A 17879-nucleotide genomic window follows, 5' to 3' on the forward strand; every position below is an offset into this window, starting at 1 on the left:
TGTACATAGAGGGCTGTACTGCCATACTACTGCTGTAGAGACAGTGTAACACCTGTACATAGAGGGCTGTACTGCCATACTACTGCTGTAGAGACAGTGTAACACCTGTACATAGAGGGCTGTACTGCCATACTACTGCTGTAGAGACAGTGTAACACCTGTACATAGAGGGCTGTACTGCCATACTACTGCTGTAGAGACAGTGTAACACCTGTACATAGAGGGCTGTACTGCCATACTACTGCTGTAGAGACAGTGTAACACCTGTACATAGAGGGCTGTACTGCCATACTCTTGCTGTAGAGACAGTGTAACACCTGTACATAGAGGGCTGTACTGCCATACTACTGCTGTAGAGACAGTGTAACACCTGTACATAGAGGGCTGTACTGCCATACTACTGCTGTAGAGACAGTGTAACACCTGTACATAAAGGGCTGTACTGCCATACTACTGCTGTAGAGACAGTGTAACTCCTGTACATAGGGGGCTGTACTGCCATACTACTGCTGTAGAGACAGTGTAACACCTGTACATAGAGGGCTGTACTGCCATACTACTGCTGTAGAGACAATGTAACTCCTGTACATAGAGGGCTGTACTGCCATACTACTGCTGTAGAGACAGTGTAACACCTGTACATAGAGGGCTGTACTGCCATACTACTGCTGTAGAGACAGTGTAACACCTGTACATAGAGGGCTGTACTGCCATACTACTGCTGCAGATACAGTGTAACTCCTGTACATAGGGGGCTGTACTGCCATACTACTGCTGTAGAGACAGTGTAACTCCTGTACATAGGGGGCTGTACTGCCATACTACTGCTGTAGAGACAGTGTAACTCCTGTACATAGGGGGCTGTACTGCCATACTACTGCTGTAGAGACAGTGTAACTCCTGTACATAGAGGGCTGTACTGCCATACTACTGCTGTAGAGACAGTGTAACACCTGTACATAGAGGGCTGTATTGCCATACTACTGCTGTAGAGACAATGTAACTCCTGTACATAGAGGGCTGTACTGCCATACTACTGCTGTAGAGACAGTGTAACACCTGTACATAGAGGGCTGTACTGCCATACTACTGCTGTAGAGACAGTGTAACACCTGTACATAGAGGGCTGTACTGCCATACTACTGCTGTAGATACAGTGTAACTCCTGTACATAGGGGGCTGTACTGCCATACTACTGCTGTAGAGACAATGTAACTCCTGTACATAGAGGGCTGTACTGCCATACTACTGCTGTAGAGACAGTGTAACTCCTGTACCTAGAGGGCTGTACTGCCATACTACTGCTGTAGAGACAGTGTAACTCCTGTAACATAGAGGGCTGTACTGCCATACTACTGCTGTAGAGACAGTGTAACACCTGTACATAGAGGGCTGTACTGCCATACTACTGCTGTAGAGACAGTGTAACACCTGTACATAGAGGGCTGTACTGCCATACTACTGCTGCAGAGACAGTGTAACACCTGTACCTAGAGGGCTGTACTGCCATACTACTGCTGTAGAGACAGTGTAACACCTGTACATAGAGGGCTGTACTGCCATACTACTGCTGTAGAGACAATGTAACTCCTGTACATAGAGGGCTGTACTGCCATACTACTGCTGTAGAGACAGTGTAACACCTGTACATAGAGGGCTGTACTGCCATACTACTGCTGTAGAGACAGTGTAACTCCTGTACATAGGGGGCTGTACTGCCATACTATTGCTGTAGAGACAGTGTAACACCTGTACATAGGGGGCTGTACTGCCATACTACAGCTGTAGAGACGGTGTACCTCTTGTACATAGAGGGCTGTACTGCCATACTACTGCTGTAGAGACAGTATAACACCTGTACATAGAGGGCTGTACTGCCACACTAATGCTGTAGAGACAGTGTAACTCCTGTACATAGAGGGCTGTACTGCCATACTACTGCTGTAGAGACAGTGTAACACCTGTACATAGAGGGCTGTACTGCCATACTCTTGCTGTAGAGACAGTGTAACACCTGTACATAGAGGGCTGTACTGCCATACTACTGCTGTAGAGACAGTGTAACTCCTGTACATAGGGGGCTGTACTGCCATACTACTGCTGTAGAGACAATGTAACTCCTGTACATAGAGGGCTGTACTGCCATACTACTACTGTAGAGACAGTGTAACTCCTGTACATAGGGGGCTGTACTGCCATACTACTGCTGTAGAGACAGTGTAACTCCTGTACATAGAGGGCTGTACTGCCATACTACTGCTGTAGAGACAGTGTAACTCCTGTAAATAGAGGGCTGTAATACCATACTACTGCTGAAGAGACAGTGTAACACCTGTACATAGAGTACTGTACTGACATAATACTGCTGTAGGGACAGTGTAACTCCTGTACATAGAGGGCTGTACTGCCATACTATTGCTGTAGAGACAGTGTAACACCTGTATATAGGGGGCTGTACTGCCATACTACAGCTGTAGAGACGGTGTACCTCTTGTACATAGAGGGCTGTACTGCCATACTACTGCTGTAGAGACAGTGTAACACCTGTACATAAAGGGCTATACTGCCATACTACTGCTGTAGAGACAGTGTAACTCCTGTACATAGGGGGCTGTACTGCCATACTACTGCTGTAGAGACAGTGTAACTCCTGTACATAGAGGGCTGTACTGCCATACTACTGCTGTAGAGACAGTGTAACTCCTGTACATAGGGGGCTGTACTGCCATACTACTGCTGTAGAGACAATGTAACTCCTGTAAATAAGGGGCTGTACTGCCATACTACTGCTGTAGAGACAGTGTAACTCCTGTAAATAGGGGGCTGTACTGCCATACTACTGCTGTAGAGACAGTGTAACTCCTGTACACAGAGGGCTGTACTGCCATACTACTGCTGTAGAGACAGTGTAACACCTGTACATAGAGGGCTGTACTGCCATACTCTTGCTGTAGAGACAGTGTAACACCTGTACATAGAGGGCTGTACTGCCATACTACTGCTGTAGAGACAGTGTAACACCTGTACATAGAGGGCTGTACTGCCATACTACTGCTATAGAGACAGTGTAACACCTGTACATAAAGGGCTGTACTGCCATACTACTGCTGTAGAGACAGTGTAACTCCTGTACATAGGGGGCTGTACTGCCATACTACTGCTGTAGAGACAGTGTAACTCCTGTACATAGAGGGCTGTACTGCCGTACTACTGCTGTAGAGACAGTGTAACTCCTGTACATAGGGGGCTGTACTGCCATACTACTGCTGTAGAGACAGTGTAACTCCTGTACATAGGGGGCTGTACTGCCATACTACTGCTGTAGAGACAATGTAACTCCTGTACATAGAGGAATGTACTGCCATACTACTACTGTAGAGACAGTGTAACTCCTGTACCTAGAGGGCTGTACTGCCATACTACTGCTGTAGAGACAGTGTAACACCTGTTCCTAGAGGGCTGTACTGCCATACTACTGCTGTAGAGACAGTGTAACACCTGTACATAGAGGGCTGTACTGCCATACTACTGCTGTAGAGACTGTGTACCTCCTGCACATAGAGGGCTGTACTGCCATACTACTGTTGTAGAGACAGTGTAACACCTGTACCTAGAGGGCTGTACTGCCATACTACTGCTGTAGAGACAGTGTAACACCTGTACATAGAGGGCTGTACTGCCATACTACTGCTGTAGAGACAGTGTAACACCTGTACATAGAGGGCTGTACTGCCATACTACTGCTGTAGAAACAGTGTAACTACTGTACATAGGGGGCTGTACTGCCATACTACTGCTGTAGAGACAGTGTAACTCCTGTACATAGGGGGCTGTATTGCCATACTACTGCTGTAGAGACAATGTAACTCCTGTACATAGAGGGCTGTACTGCCATACTACTGCTGTAGAGACAGTGTAACACCTGTACATAGAGGGCTGTACTGCCATACTACTGCTGTAGAGACAGTGTAACACCTGTACATCGAAGGCTGTACTGCCATACTACTGCTGTAGATACAGTGTAACTCCTGTACATAGGGGGCTGTACTGCCATACTACTGCTGTAGAGACTGTGTACCTCTTGTACATAGAGGGCTGTACTGCCATACTACTAGTGTAGAGACAGTGTAACACCTGTACATAGAGGGCTGTACTGCCATACTACTGCTGTAGAGACAGTGTAACACCTGTACATAGAGGGCTGTACTGCCATACTACTGCTGTAGATACAGTGTAACACCTGTACATAGGGGGCTGTACTGCCATACTATTGCTGTAGAGACAGTGTAACACCTGTACATAGGGGGCTGTACTGCCATACTACAGCTGTAGAGACGGTGTACCTCTTGTACATAGAGGGCTGTACTGCCATACTACTGCTGTAGAGACAGTGTAACTCCTGTACATAGAGGGCTGTACTGCCATACTACTGCTGTAGAGACAGTGTAACTCCTGTACATAGAGGGCTGTAGTGCCATACTACTACTGTAGAGACAGTGTAACACCTGTACATAGGGGGCTTTACTGCCATACTACTGCTGTAGAGACAGTGTAACTCCTGTACATAGAGGGCTGTACTGCCATACTACTGCTGTAGAGACAGTGTAACACCTGTACATAGAGGGCTGTACTGCCATACTCTTGCTGTAGAGACAGTGTAACACCTGTACATAGAGGGCGGTACTGCCATACTACTGCTGTAGAGACAGTGTAACTCCTGTACATAGAGGGCTGTACTGCCATACTACTGCTGTAGAGACAGTGTAACTCCTGTACATAGAGGGCTGTAGTGCCATACTACTACTGTAGAGACAGTGTAACACCTGTACATAGGGGGCTTTACTGTCATACTACTGCTGTAGAGACAGTGTAACTCCTGTACATAGAGGGCTGTACTGCCATACTACTGCTGTAGAGACAGTGTAACACCTGTACATAGAGGGCTGTACTGCCATACTCTTGCTGTAGAGACAGTGTAACACCTGTACATAGAGGGCGGTACTGCCATACTACTGCTGTAGAGACAGTGTAACTCCTGTAAATAGGGGGCTGTACTGCCATACTACTGCTGTAGAGACAGTGTAACTCCTGTACATAGAGGGCTGTACTGCCATACTCTTGCTGTAGAGACAGTGTAACACCTGTACATAGAGGGCTGTACTGCCATACTACTGCTGTAGAGACAATGTAACTCCTGTACATTGATTGCTGTACTGCCATACTACTGCTGTAGAGACAGTGTAACACCTGTACATAGAGGGCTGTACTGCCATACTACTGCTGTAGAGACAGTGTAACTCCTGTACATAGAGGGCTGTACTGCCATACTACTGCTGTAGAGACAGTGTAACTCCTGTACATAGGGGGCTGTACTGCCATACTATTGCTGTAGAGACAGTGTAACACCTTTACATAGGGGGCTGTACTGCCATACTACAGCTGTAGAGACGGTGTACCTCTTGTACATAGAGGGCTGTACTGCCATACTACTGCTGTAGAGACAGTGTAACACCTGTACATAGAGGGCTGTACTGCCATACTACTGCTGTAGAGACAGTGTAACACCTGTACATAGAGGGCTGTACTGCCATACTACTGCTGTAGAGACAGTGTAACTCCTGTAAATAGGGGGCTGTACTGCCATACTACTGCTGTAGAGACAGTGTAACTCCTGTACATAGAGGGCTGTACTGCCATACTACTGCTGTAGAGACAGTGTAACACCTGTACATAGAGGGCTGTACTGCCATACTCTTGCTGTAGAGACAGTGTAACACCTGTACATAGAGGGCTGTACTGCCATACTACTGCTGTAGAGACAGTGTAACTCCTGTACATAGAGGGCTGTACTGCCATACTACTGCTGTAGAGACAGTGTAACACCTGTACATAGAGGGCTGTACTGCCATACTATTGCTGTAGAGACAGTGTAACACCTGTACATAGAGGGCTGTACTGCCATACTACTGCTGTAGAGACAGTGTAACTCCTGTACATAGAGGGCTGTACTGCCATACTACTGCTGTAGAGACAGTGTAACACCTGTACATAGAGGGCTGTACTGCCATAATCTTGCTGTAGAGACAGTGTAACACCTGTACATAGAGGGCGGTACTGCCATACTACTGCTGTAGAGACAGTGTAACTCCTGTAAATAGGGGGCTGTACTGCCATACTACTGCTGTAGAGACAGTGTAACTCCTGTACATAGAGGGCTGTACTGCCATACTCTTGCTGTAGAGACAGTGTAACACCTGTACATAGAGGGCTGTACTGCCATACTACTGCTGTAGAGACAGTGTAACACCTGTACATAGAGGGCTGTACTGCCATACTACTGCTGTAGAGACAGTGTAACACCTGTACATAGAGGGCTGTACTGCCATACTACTGCTGTAGAGACAGTGTAACCCCTGTACATAGAGGGCTGTACTGCCATACTACTGCTGTAGAGACAGTGTAACACCTGTACATAGAGGGCTGTACTGCCATACTCTTGCTCTAGAGACAGTGTAACACCTGTACATAGAGGGCTGTACTGCCATACTATTGCTGTAGAGACAGTGTAACACCTGTACATAGAGGGCTGTACTGCCATACTACTGCTGTAGAGACAGTGTAACACCTGTACATAGAGGGCTGTACTGCCATACTACTGCTGTAGAGACAGTGTAACTCCTGTACATAGAGGGCTGTACTGCCATACTACTGCTGTAGAGACAGTGTAACTCCTGTACATAGAGGGCTGTACTGCCATACTACTGCTGTAGAGACAGTGTAACACCTGTACATAGAGGGCTGTACTGCCATACTCTTGCCGTAGAGACAGTGTAACACCTGTACATAGAGGGCGGTACTGCCATACTACTGCTGTAGAGACAGTGTAACTCCTGTAAATAGGGGGCTGTACTGCCATACTACTGCTGTAGAGACAGTGTAACTCCTGTACATAGAGGGCTGTACTGCCATACTACTGCTGTAGAGACAGTGTAACACCTGTACATAGAGGGCTGTACTGCCATACTCTTGCTGTAGAGACAGTGTAACACCTGTACATAGAGGGCTGTACTGCCATACTACTGCTGTAGAGACAGTGTAACACCTGTACATAGAGGGCTGTACTGCCATACTACTGCTGTAGAGACAGTGTAACACCTGTACATAGAGGGCTGTACTGCCATACTACTGCTGTAGAGACAGTGTAACTCCTGTACATAGAGGGCTGTACTGCCATACTACTGCTGTAGAGACAGTGTAACACCTGTACATAGAGGGCTGTACTGCCATACTCTTGCTCTAGAGACAGTGTAACACCTGTACATAGAGGGCTGTACTGCCATACTACTGCTGTAGAGACAGTGTAACACCTGTACATAGAGGGCTGTACTGCCATACTCTTGCTGTAGAGACAGTGTAACACCTGTACATAGAGGGCTGTACTGCCATACTCTCGCTGTAGAGACAGTGTAACTTCTGTAAATAGGGGGCTGTACTGCCATACTACTGCTGTAGAGACAGTGTAACTCCTGTACACAGAGGGCTGTACTGCCATACTACTGCTGTAGAGACAGTGTAACACCTGTACATAGAGGGCTGTACTGCCATACTACTGCTGTAGAGACAGTGTAACTCCTGCACATAGAGGGCTGTACTTCCATACTACTGCTGTAGAGACAGTGTAACACCTGTACATAGAGGGCTGTACTGCCATACTCTTGCTGTAGAGACAGTGTAACACCTGTACATAGAGGGCGGTACTGCCATACTACTGCTGTAGAGACAGTGTAACTCCTGTAAATAGGGGGCTGTACTGCCATACTACTGCTGTAGAGACAGTGTAACTCGTGTACATAGAGGGCTGTACTGCCATACTCTTGCTGTAGAGACAGTGTAAGACATGTACATAGAGGGCTGTACTGCCATACTACTGCTGTAGAGACAATGTAACTCCTGTACATAGATTGCTGTACTGCCATACTACAGCTGTAGAGACAGTGTAACACCTGTACATAAAGGCTGTACTGCCATACTACTGCTGTAGAGACAGTGTAACACCTGTACATAGAGGGCTGTACTGCCATACTACTGCTGTAGAGACAGTGTAACTCCTTTACATAGGGGGCTGTACTGCCATACTATTGCTGTAGAGACAGTGTAACACCTGTACATAGGGGGCTGTACTGCCATACTACAGCTGTAGAGACGGTGTACCTCTTGTACATAGAGGGCTGTACTGCCATACTACTGCTGTAGAGTCAGTGTAACACCTGTACATAGAGGGCTGTACTGCCATACTACTGCTGTAGAGACAGTGTAACACCTGTACATAGAGGGCTGTACTGCCATACTACTGCTGTAGAGACAGTGTAACTCCTGTAAATAGGGGGCTGTACTGCCATACTACTGCTGTAGAGACAGTGTAACTCCTGTACATAGAGGGCTGTACTGCCATACTACTGCTGTAGAGACAGTGTAACACCTGTACATAGAGGGCTGTACTGCCATACTACTGCTGTAGAGACAGTGTAACACCTGTACATAGAGGGCTGTACTGCCATACTACTGCTGTAGAGACAGTGTAACACCTGTACATAGAGGGCTGTACTGCCATACTACTGCTGTAGAGACAGTGTAACACCTGTACATAGAGGGCTGTACTGCCATACTACTGCTGTAGAGACAGTGTAACTCCTGTACATAGAGGGCTGTACTGCCATACTACTGCTGTAGAGACAGTGTAACACCTGTACATAGAAGGCTGTACTGCCATACTCTTGCTGTAGAGACAGTGTAACACCTGTACATAGAGGGCGGTACTGCCATACTACTGCTGTAGAGACAGTGTAACTCCTGTAAATAGGGGGCTGTACTGCCATACTACTGCTGTAGAGACAGTGTAACACCTGTACATAGAGGGCTGTACTGCCATACTACTGCTGTAGAGACAGTGTAACTCCTGTACATAGGGGGCTGTACTCCCATACTACAGCTGTAGAGACGGTGTACCTCTTGTACATAGAGGGCTGTACTGCCATATTACTGCTGTAGAGACAGTGTAACACCTGTACATAGAGGGCTGTACTGCCATACTACTGCTGTAGAGACAGTGTAACTCCTGTACATAGAGGACTGTACTGCCATACTACTGCTGTAGAGACAGTGTAACACCTGTACATAGAAGGCTGTACTGCCATACTCTTGCTGTAGAGACAGTGTAACACCTGTACATAGAGGGCGGTACTGCCATACTACTGCTGTAGAGACAGTGTAACTCCTGTAAATAGGGGGCTGTACTGCCATACTACTGCTGTAGAGACAGTGTAACACCTGTACATAGAGGGCTGTACTGCCATACTACTGCTGTAGAGACGGTGTACCTCTTGTACATAGAGGGCTGTACTGCCATACTACTGCTGTAGAGACAGTGTAACACCTGTACATAGAGGGCTGTACTGCCATACTACTGCTGTAGAGACAGTGTAACACCTGTACATAAAGGGCTGTACTGCCATACTACTGCTGTAGAGACAGTGTAACACCTGTAAATAGAGGGCTGTACTGCCATACTACTGCTGTAGAGACAGTGTAACTCCTGTACATAGGGGGCTGTACTGCCATACTACTGCTGTAGAGACAATGTAACTCCTGTACATAGGGGGCTGTACTGCCATACTACTGCTGTAGAGACAATGTAACTCCTGTACATAGGGGGCTGTACTGCCATACTATTGCTGTAGAGACAGTGTAACACCTGTACATAGGGGGCTGTACTGCCATACTACAGCTGTAGAGACGGTGTACCTCTTGTACATAGAGGGCTGTACTGCCATACTACTGCTGTAGAGACAGTGTAACACCTGTACATAGAGGGCTGTACTGCCATACTCTTGCTGTAGAGACACTGTAACACCTGTACATAGAGGGCTGTACTGCCATACTACTGCTGTAGAGACAGTGTAACTCCTGTACATAGGGGGCTGTACTGCCATACTACTGCTGTAGAGACAATGTAACTCCTGTACATAGAGGGCTGTACTGCCATACTACTACTGTAGAGACAGTGTAACTCCTGTACATAGGGGACTGTACTGCCACACTACTGCTGTAGAGACAGTGTAACTCCTGTAAATAGAGGGCTGTAATACCATACTACTGCTGTAGAGACAGTGTAACACCTGTACATAGAGGACTGTACTGACATAATACTGCTGTAGGGACAGTGTAACTCCTGTACATAGAGGGCTGTACTGCCATACTATTGCTGTAGAGACAGTGTAACACCTGTACATAGGGGGCTGTACTGCCATACTACAGCTGTAGAGACGGTGTACCTCTTGTACATAGAGGGCTGTACTGCCATACTACTGCTGTAGAGACAGTGTAACACCTGTACATAAAGGGCTGTACTGCCATACTACTGCTGTAGAGACAGTGTAACTCCTGTACATAGGGGGCTGTACTGCCATACTACTGCTGTAGAGACAGTGTAACTCCTGTACATAGAGGGCTGTACTGCCATACTACTGCTGTAGAGACAGTGTAACTCCTGTACATAGGGGGCTGTACTGCCATACTACTGCTGTAGAGACAATGTAACTCCTGTACATAGGGGGCTGTACTGCCATACTACTGCTGTAGAGACAATGTAACTCCTGTACATAGAGGGCTGTACTGCCATACTACTACTGTAGAGACAGTGTAACTCCTGTACCTAGAGGTCTGTACTGCCATACTACTGCTGTAGAGACAGTGTAACACCTGTTCCTAGAGGGCTGTACTGCCATACTACTGCTGTAGAGACAGTGTAACACCTGTACATAGAGGGCTGTACTGCCATACTACTGCTGTAGAGACTGTGTACCTCCTGTACATAGAGGGCTGTACTGCCATACTACTGCTGTAGAGACAATGTAACTCCTGTACATAGAGGGCTGTACTGCCATACTACTGCTGTAGAGACAGTGTAACACCTGTACATAGAGGGCTGTACTGCCATACTACTGCTGTAGAGACAGTGTAACACCTGTACATAGAGGGCTGTACTGCCATACTACTGCTGTAGATACAGTGTAACTCCTGTACATAGGGGGCTGTACTGCCATACTACTGCTGTAGAGACTGTGTACCTCTTGTACATAGAGGGCTGTACTGCCATACTACTGCTGTAGAGACAGTGTAACACCTGTACATAGAGGGCTGTACTGCCATACTACTGCTGTAGATACAGTGTAACTCCTGTACATATGGGGCTGTACTGCCATACTACTGCTGTAGAGACTGTGTACCTCTTGTACATAGAGGGCTGTACTGCCATACTACTGCTGTAGAGACAGTGTAACACCTGTACATAGAGGGCTGTACTGCCATACTACTGCTGTAGAGACAGTGTAACTCCTGTACATAGGGGGCTGTACTGCCATACTACTGCTGTAGAGACAATGTAACTCCTGTACATAGAGGGCTGTACTGCCATACTACTGCTGTAGAGACAGTGTAACTCCTGTACCTAGAGGGCTGTACTGCCATACTACTGCTGTAGAGACAGTGTAACTCCTGTAACATAGAGGGCTGTACTGCCATACTACTGCTGTAGAGACAGTGTAACACCTGTACATAGAGGGCTGTACTGCCATACTACTGCTGTAGAGACAGTGTAACACCTGTACATAGAGGGCTGTACTGCCATACTACTGCTGTAGAGACAGTGTAACACCTGTACATAGAGGGCTGTACTGCCATACTACTGCTGCAGAGACAGTGTAACACCTGTACCTAGAGGGCTGTACTGCCATACTACTGCTGTAGAGACAGTGTAACACCTGTACATAGAGGGCTGTACTGCCATACTACTGCTGTAGAGACAATGTAACTCCTGTACATAGAGGGCTGTACTGCCATACTACTGCTGTAGAGACAGTGTAACACCTGTACATAGAGGGCTGTACTGCCATACTACTGCTGTAGAGACAGTGTAACTCCTGTACATAGGGGGCTGTACTGCCATACTATTGCTGTAGAGACAGTGTAACACCTGTACATAGGGGGCTGTACTGCCATACTACAGCGGTAGAGACGGTGTACCTCTTGTACATAGAGGGCTGTACTGCCATACTACTGCTGTAGAGACAGTGTAACACCTGTACATAGAGGGCTGTACTGCCATACTACTGCTGTAGAGACAGTGTAACACCTGTACATAGAGGGCTGTACTGCCATACTACTGCTGTAGAGACAGTGTAACACCTGTACATAGAGGGCTGTACTGCCATACTACTGCTGTAGAGACAGTGTAACTCCTGTACATAGGGGGCTGTACTGCCATACTACTGCTGTAGAGAAAATGGGGGTCATTTACTAACGGCCCGATTCGCGTTTTCCCGACGTGTTACCCGAATATTTCCGATTTGCGCCGCTTGTACATGAAATGCCCCGGGTTTTTGGCGCACGCGATCGGATTGTGGCGCATCGGGGCCAGCATGCGCGCGACAGAAATCGGGGGGCGTGGCCGAACGAAAACCCGACGTATTCGGAAAAACCGCCGCATTTAAAAACCGAAATGTGTCGCTTGGGAAGCGCTCACCTTCACCTGCTATGGGATGGTGCATTCTGGGGCGTTAAGATTATTTTCGGCGCAGCAGCGCCACCTGGTGTACGGCGGAGGAACTACCTTCTTAAATCCCAGCCGGACCCGAATCCTGGGCAGAGAACGCTCCGCTGGATCGCGAATGGGCCGGGTAAGTAAATCTGCCCCAATTTAACTCCTGTACATAGAGGGCTGTACTGCCATACTACTATTGTAGAGACAGTGTAACACCTGTACATAGAGGGCTGTACTGCCATACTACTGCTGTAGAGACAGTGTAACACCTGTACATAGAGGGCTGTACTGCCATACTACTGCTGAAGAGACAGTGTAACACCTGTACATAGAGGGCTGTACTGCCATACTACTGCTGTAGAGACAGTGTAACACCTGTACATAGAGGGCTGTACTGCCATACTACTGCTGTAGAGACAGTGTAACACCTGTACATAGAGGGCTGTACTGCCATACTACTGCTATAGAGACAGTGTAACACCTGTACATAGAGGGCTGTACTGCCATACTCTTGCTGTAGAGACAGTGTAACACCTGTACATAGAGGGCTGTACTGCCATACTCTTGCTGTAGAGACAGTGTAACTCCTGTAAATAGGGGGCTGTACTGCCATACTACTGCTGTAGAGACAGTGTAACTCCTGTACATAGAGGGCTGTACTGCCATACTACTGCTGTAGAGACAGTGTAACACCTGTACATAGAGGGCTGTACTGCCATACTACTGCTGTAGAGACAGTGTAACACCTGTACATAGAGGGCTGTACTGCCATACTCTTGCTGTAGAGACAGTGTAACACCTGTACATAGAGGGCTGTACTGCCATACTCTTGCTTTAGAGACAGGGTAACACCTGTACATAGAGGGCTGTACTGCCATACTACTGCTGTAGAGACAGTGTAACACCTGTACATAGAGGGCTGTACTGCCATACTACTGCTGTAGAGACAGTGTAACACCTGTACATAGAGGGCTGTACTGCCATACTACTGCTGTAGAGACAGTGTAACTCCTGTACATAGAGGGCTGTACTGCCATACTACTGCTGTAGAGACAGTGTAACACCTGTACATAGAGGGCTGTACTGCCATACTCTTGCGGTAGAGACAGTGTAACACCTGTACATAGAAAGCTGTACTGCCATACTACTGCTGTAGAGACAGTGTAACACCTGTACATAGAGGGCTGTACTGCCATACTCTTGCTGTAGAGACAGTGTAACACCTGTACATAGAGGGCGGTACTGCCATACTACTGCTGTAGAGACAGTGTAACTCCTCTAAATAGGGGGCTGTACTGCCATACTACTGCTGTAGAGACAGTGTAACTCGTGTACATAGAGGGCTGTACTGCCATACTACTGCTGTAGAGACAGTGTAACACCTGTACATAGAGGGCTGTACTGCCATACTCTTGCTGTAGAGACAGTGTAACACCTGTACATAGAGGGCTGTACTGCCATACTACTGCTGTAGAGACAGTGTAACACCTGTACATAGAGGGCTGTACTGCCATACTACTGCTGTAGAGACAGTGTAACACCTGTACATAGAGGGCTGTACTGCCATACTACTGCTGTAGAGACAGTGTAACTCCTGTACATAGAGGGCTGTACTGCCATACTACTGCTGTAGAGACAGTGTAACACCTGTACATAGAGGGCTGTACTGCCATACTCTTGCTGTAGAGACAGTGTAACACCTGTACATAGAGGGCTGTACTGCCATACTACTGCTGTAGAGACAGTGTAACTCCTGTACATAGGGGGCTGTACTGCCATACTACTGCTGTAGAGACAATGTAACTCCTGTACATAGAGGGCTGTACTGCCATACTACTACTGTAGAGACAGTGTAACTCCTGTACATAGGGGGCTGTACTGCCATACTACTGCTGTAGAGACAGTGTAACTCCTGTACATAGAGGGTTGTACTGCCATACTACTGCTGTAGAGACAGTGTAACTCCTGTAAATAGAGGGCTGTAATACCATACTACTGCTGAAGAGACAGTGTAACACCTGTACATAGAGTACTGTACTGACATAATACTGCTGTAGGGACAGTGTAACTCCTGTACATAGAGGGCTGTACTGCCATACTATTGCTGTAGAGACAGTGTAACACCTGTATATAGGGGGCTCTACTGCCATACTACAGCTGTAGAGACGGTGTACCTCTTGTACATAGAGGGCTGTACTGCCATACTACTGCTGTAGAGACAGTGTAACACCTGTACATAAAGGGCTATACTGCCATACTACTGCTGTAGAGACAGTGTAACTCCTGTACATAGGGGGCTGTACTGCCATACTACTGCTGTAGAGACAGTGTAACTCCTGTACATAGAGGGCTGTACTGCCATACTACTGCTGTAGAGACAGTGTAACTCCTGTACATAGGGGGCTGTACTGCCATACTACTGCTGTAGAGACAATGTAACTCCTGTAAATAAGGGGCTGTACTGCCATACTACTGCTGTAGAGACAGTGTAACTCCTGTAAATAGGGGGCTGTACTGCCATACTACTGCTGTAGAGACAGTGTAACTCCTGTACATAGAGGGCTGTACTGCCATACTACTGCTGTAGAGACAGTGTAACTCCTGCACATAGAGGGCTGTACTGCCATACTACTGCTGTAGAGACAGTGTAACACCTGTACATAGAGGGCTGTACTGCCATACTACTGCTGAAGAGACAGTGTAACACCTGTACATAGAGGGCTGTACTGCCATACTACTGCTGTAGAGACAGTGTAACACCTGTACATAGAGGGCTGTACTGCCATACTCTTGCTGTAGAGACAGTGTAACACCTGTACATAGAGGGCGGTACTGCCATACTACTGCTGTAGAGACAGTGTAACTCCTGTAAATAGAGGGCGGTACTGCCATACTACTGCTGTAGAGACAGTGTAACTCCTGTACATAGAGGGCTGTACTGCCATACTACTGCTGTAGAGACAGTGTAACTCCTGTACATAGGGGGCTGTACTGCCATACTACTGCTGTAGAGACAGTGTAACTCCTGTACATAGGGGGCTGTATTGCCATACTACTGCTGTAGAGACAATGTAACTCCTGTACATAGAGGGCTGTACTGCCATACTACTGCTGTAGAGACAGTGTAACACCTGTACATAAAGGGCTGTACTGCCATACTACTGCTGTAGAGACAGTGTAACACCTGTACATAGAGGGCTGTACTGCCATACTCTTGCTGTAGAGACAGTGTAACACCTGTACATAGAGGGCTGTACTGCCATACTACTGCTGTAGAGACAGTGTAACACCTGTACATAGAGGGCTGTACTGCCATACTACTGCTGTAGAGACAGTGTAACACCTGTACATAAAGGGCTGTACTGCCATACTACTGCTGTAGAGACAGTGTAACTCCTGTACATAGGGGGCTGTACTGCCATACTACTGCTGTAGAGACAGTGTAACTCCTGTACATAGAGGGCTGTACTGCCATACTACTGCTGTAGAGACAGTGTAACTCCTGTACATAGGGGGCTGTACTGCCATACTACTGCTGTAGAGACAGTGTAACTCCTGTACATAGGGGGCTGTACTGCCATACTACTGCTGTAGAGACAATGTAACTCCTGTACATAGAGGGATGTACTGCCATACTACTACTGTAGAGACAGTGTAACTCCTGTACCTAGAGGGCTGTACTGCCATACTACTGCTGTAGAGACAGTGTAACTCCTGTACATAGGGGGCTGTACTGCCATACTACTGCTGTAGAGACAGTGTAACTCCTGTACATAGGGGGCTGTACTGCCATACTACTGCTGTAGAGACAATGTAACTCCTGTACATAGAGGGATGTACTGCCATACTACTACTGTAGAGACAGTGTAACTCCTGTACCTAGAGGGCTGTACTGCCATACTACTGCTGTAGAGACAGTGTAACACCTGTTCCTAGAGGGCTGTACTGCCATACTACTGCTGTAGAGACAGTGTAACACCTGTACATAGAGGGCTGTACTGCCATACTACTGCTGTAGAGACAGTGTAACACCTGTACATAGAGGGCTGTACTGCCATACTGCTGCTGTAGAGACAGTGTAACACCTGTACATAGAGGGCTGTACTGCCATACTACTGCTGTAGATACAGTGTAACTCCTGTACATAGGGGGCTGTACTGCCATACTACTGCTGTAGAGACAGTGTAACTCCTGTACATAGGGGGCTGTATTGCCATACTACTGCTGTAGAGACAATGTAACTCCTGTACATAGAGGGCTGTACTGCCATACTACTGCTGTAGAGACAGTGTAACACCTGTACATAGGGGGCTGTATTGCCATACTACTGCTGTAGAGACAGTGTAACACCTGTTCCTAGAGGGCTGTACTGCCATACTACTGCTGTAGAGACAGTGTAACACCTGTACCTAGAGGGCTGTACTGCCATACTACTGCTGTAGAGACAGTGTAACACCTGTTCCTAGAGGGCTGTACTGCCATACTACTGCTGTAGAGACAATGTAACTCCTGTACATAGAGGGCTGTACTGCCATACTACTGCTGTAGAGACAGTGTAACTCCTGTACATAGGGGGCTGTATTGCCATACTACTGCTGTAGAGACAATGTAACTCCTGTACATAGAGGGCTGTACTGCCATACTACTGCTGTAGAGACTGTGTACCTCTTGTACATAGAGGGCTGTACTGCCATACTACTGCTGTAGAGACAGTGTAACACCTGTACATAGAGGGCTGTACTGCCATACTACTGCTGTAGAGACAGTGTAACACCTGTACATAGAGGGCTGTACTGCCATACTACTGCTGTAGATACAGTGTAACTCCTGTACATAGGGGGCTGTACTGCCATACTACTGCTGTAGAGACTGTGTACCTCTTGTACATAGAGGGCTGTACTGCCATACTACTGCTGTAGAGACAGTGTAACACCTGTACATAGAGGGCTCTACTGCCATACTACTGCTGAAGAGACAGTGTAACACCTGTACATAGAGGGCTCTACTGCCATACTACTGCTGTAGAGACAGTGTAACACCTGTACATAGAGGGCTGTACTGCCATACTACTGCTGTAGATACAGTGTAACTCCTGTACCTAGGGGGCTGTACTGCCATACTACTGCTGTAGAGACAATGTAACTCCTGTACATAGAGGGCTGTATTGCCATACTACTGCTGTAGAGACAGTGTAACTCCTGTACCTAGAGGGCTGTACTGCCATACTACTGCTGTAGAGACAGTGTAACTCCTGTAACATAGAGGGCTGTACTGCCATACT

This window comes from Engystomops pustulosus, unplaced genomic scaffold, assembly GCF_040894005.1.
Source record: "Engystomops pustulosus unplaced genomic scaffold, aEngPut4.maternal MAT_SCAFFOLD_145, whole genome shotgun sequence".
Classification (NCBI taxonomy): Eukaryota; Metazoa; Chordata; class Amphibia; order Anura; family Leptodactylidae; genus Engystomops; species Engystomops pustulosus.